This window comes from Aptenodytes forsteri, unplaced genomic scaffold (genome assembly GCF_000699145.1).
Source record: "Aptenodytes forsteri isolate BGI_AS27 unplaced genomic scaffold, ASM69914v1 Scaffold93, whole genome shotgun sequence".
Classification (NCBI taxonomy): Eukaryota; Metazoa; Chordata; class Aves; order Sphenisciformes; family Spheniscidae; genus Aptenodytes; species Aptenodytes forsteri.
Window position 1 is genome coordinate 9,052,534 of NW_008794665.1, and position 471 is coordinate 9,053,004.

Below are 471 nucleotides of genomic sequence, written 5' to 3' on the forward strand. Positions count from 1 at the left end.
GGGGGAGAGGAGGAGCCGGGCCCGGCCACCGCGCCGCCCTCCCGCTCCTTCTCAGCGCCGACCCCGCGTCCCCCAACTCCAGCCGGGACAGACCCTCCGGCCGTCCCCGCGTCCCCAGAAGCGGGGCACAGCACCGGCCCGGGCCCCGGCAGCCCGAAGGGAGAGGGTGCCGGCATTTCCTTACATGCCTTTGATTAAAACTCCCCCACCCCGGGCAGGAGGGGAGCTACCACGCGGCATTAGTTGTCATGGTGACCATAAATCACGTAAATCCAAAAATACCCACCTATAATCTGAGATGAAGCTTTTATTTCCCGAGTGAAATAATATTTTAAAAGCTGTCAGCCAACCGAAAAACAACCTAATTGTAGTCACCCAAGTAATATATTAGCGGTAAAGGTTTCAATTAAAATGTCAAAAGCGTTTTTAATTTTTTTTCCCTTTTTTTTTTTTTTTTTTTTTTCCTGCTGG